Below are 3,258 nucleotides of genomic sequence, written 5' to 3'. Positions count from 1 at the left end.
AATAACATCTGAATAACGTACAATAACATCTGAATAACACGGAATAACACAAGGGAAATGTTCTTTTGTGTTACCGGGTCAAACACCTCAATGGTATAATTTCATTGGATTTCACACGTAACTCTACATACGGAGTCCTGATGTAATATTTTTTTCGTGGATATTATTTTCTCAAGAGAATTTTACATGTATACCATGCGTTTCTTCTGCATTTAAATATCTAGCACAAAAAAATTTAACATTTAATCTTATATAAGAAAAATGTGTATTTTTTATTTTAAATAATAGCCGTTAATGATGACATTCGTTAAATAATGTTAAAAATTTGAATAACATGCATATAAATATGAACATTTAGTTGTTTAATATGTAAAAATTTAATTGAAATTCAACTCAATTTCAATTCAATTTAGAATCAATTAAATTGACCAGTAGAATTCTTACAAATTTTAAGTTAGCAGGTAAGTTTTGGGTCATTTATGAATTTGCGGGTCAACTCGAACCCGACTTGAAAATAAAATGGGCTAAAATCTTAACTCTAACCTGACATACGAAATTGATCGTGTTATGGTATGACTTATATACCATATAGAGACAGACGCTTGATCGAAGCGGAGACGAGCGGAGCGGAGCGGAATATTATGTTTAAATCGGGGCAAAGCCCCATGGTACGGTACATGAGTAATGCTTTAATTACACATTGTACTTAGGGTTTACTCATTGGGTTATAAATATATATGTTAGTAACCCTAGGAGATATCCTCTATTATGTAACCTATTTTCTGAATTAGTGAAAGGAATTTGCCGCTCTGCTCTCGAGGACGTAGGCATCTTTGCCGAACCTCGTTAAATCTTTATGTGCTTCTGAATTTGTGTCGATTCATGTTCACTTGCTTCAGTTAATTACATTCCACTTCAAATTAACAACTTCATTTTATTGCCTTTTTAGTATAATTTGTAAAAAAAAACCTCCTCCTTGCAGAAATGAACCATTACAAACACATTTCATTGCAATTTAAAAAATCATGTGTTGCGACTCATTTCAACTCATTTATTGTTTTTCAGAAGTATCTACAGCCCCACTTTTCATCAATTAATTTCCGCTCTCTTCTAGTTTTCCAACTTCTTAACTATTTGGTATTATTATATCTTTATTAGGTAATTATTTTTCAGGAATTTTAAAGAAGAAACAAGTGTGCTATAAAACCAGACATTCTAGCACAATAACTTTAACAAAAATATTATATAATTATTGCACAGTGTAAATCATTTGTAATATCTACAACAACTTTCAAAGTATTGCACAATTTGTAATTACAGACTTCATAACATTTATTTGTTCAGACGAGAGTCTTATAATTGAAAAAAAATTTACGTATGAACATCGCACATTCAGACGGCTAACTGACGGCATCGCATCATTATACACATTAGCGCCTGGCGATGTGATCGGTCGGACCTTGAGAAAATTCTTTAACCGTCTATCCACGGCTTAGTGATAATTTTGATAGAAAAAAAATGAATATACCTACTAAAACATGCCAAGAAATCTTACAACAACTTCATATCACATTTTACACCTTCATAAGTCCGAAAAAATTAAAAACTGACACAAAATCCATCGTGAATCACAAAACTAAATAAATTCATCCGCAATTCTCTCAAAAAAACCAAAAAAAAAAGAGTTCAGCACCGCTGAAAAATTCTAGTTATATCCCTTCAAATGTGACAAATGCCAATGGAATATCTCCGTCAAATCCATATCTCCTGATTTCATAGCAGAAGCCTGAGCATCCGCAGCTGCTACAGCGCCAGCATTAGAACCCCCAAACTCATCTATAGCAGGAAGCGAAGGTCCACCGAGCAGATTAGACAAGTAGAAATCCCACTGTAATTGATCACTCCCACCACCACCACCTCCACCTCCTCCTCCTCCTCCACCTTCACTTCCAGCCTCAAAACCAGCACAAGTAACATTAGAAACAGGGGAAGGAAAGCTTTCCTCCTCCGCATTCAAGAACTGTGACACATACTCCATATCCGAACAGCCCAACAAATCCCCTCCTTCTTCTTCCATGTAGAGCAATTCCTCAACCATTTGGCATGCCAGCTGAGAACCATGATCAGGCTGTGGTGGCTGAACAGGAAGCTTCATCTGGACTTCATTTGTTGCGCTCGAATGAATAGTGGTGGTGGTAGGTTTGGTTTGATGAGCTGGTAAGCTTAAAGTTTGGCTTTTGATGTATTGTTGGAGAGCAGTGAGTTTAGGAATGCTGGCATCTCCATGAATGGCCTTTCTTCGAAGTTTTCTCTTTGAATTCTGCTTCCTCTTTGTTGCGTTCCAGTGATTCTTTATTGAGTTCTCGGTTCTGCCTGGAATGCGTTTTGCGATTTCGGCCCATCTGTTCCCTATTTCCTTGTGTGCTTGAACCAGCATGTCTTCTTCTTCCTCGGTCCATCTATCCTTCTGCGGTGGATTAGATGTTTGGTTATGTCAAAATATATTCCTTTATTCGGAAAATTAAATTTTATAAATCATCATTAAAAACTCTAGATTTATGGGCTTTGATTAGGGGTGTTAAGTGAGGAAGGCGTCTCGTGGATTGATTAGGGATGTGCTAGATAAGTGGTTCACAAAGTGAGCTCATGAACTAATAAGTCAAGTTCAGGTTAACCCTGGCTCGACACTCATTTTAAAATTAATTAATATAAAGTATATCCAAATTATTTGAAATTTTAATATTTTATTTTTACATTATAAAAGTTGTTAGAAAAAAAAAGATTTTCTAATTACATTTTATATTTAGTGATTTGATTTTATTTATCTTTTAATTATTCATCCAAATTATCATTCTATTATAACTCAAGGTTGAATCAATATATTTTTCTCCATTTCATAATGAACAAGCCGGCCCGTGAGGCAGCTCTTGAGCTTGAACTCTATTAAAGAATCAAACTCAAGCTCAAATTGATGGTAGATCGATTGAGTTCGACTCATTTACTCCCAATTTTTTTGTTCATGTTACATACACACATGTTTATGTATTTTTTCACTAGTTTCTTAGCATATTAATGATTATTTTGTCTCTATTAATAGCATTTTCATTTTAACTCAAGACATCATGTATGAATATTTTTCTGATAAATATTATTTAATGCAAATATGGTTTAGGGTATTTCCCTTAAAACCAAGCTCTAAATAAAAAAATTTGAGATAATACATTCATTATCTTAAAATAGTACATATATAAAATACAT

This window comes from Phalaenopsis equestris, unplaced genomic scaffold (genome assembly GCF_001263595.1).
Source record: "Phalaenopsis equestris unplaced genomic scaffold, ASM126359v1 Scaffold000006, whole genome shotgun sequence".
Classification (NCBI taxonomy): Eukaryota; Viridiplantae; Streptophyta; class Magnoliopsida; order Asparagales; family Orchidaceae; genus Phalaenopsis; species Phalaenopsis equestris.
This window is presented reverse-complemented; position numbering follows the sequence as displayed.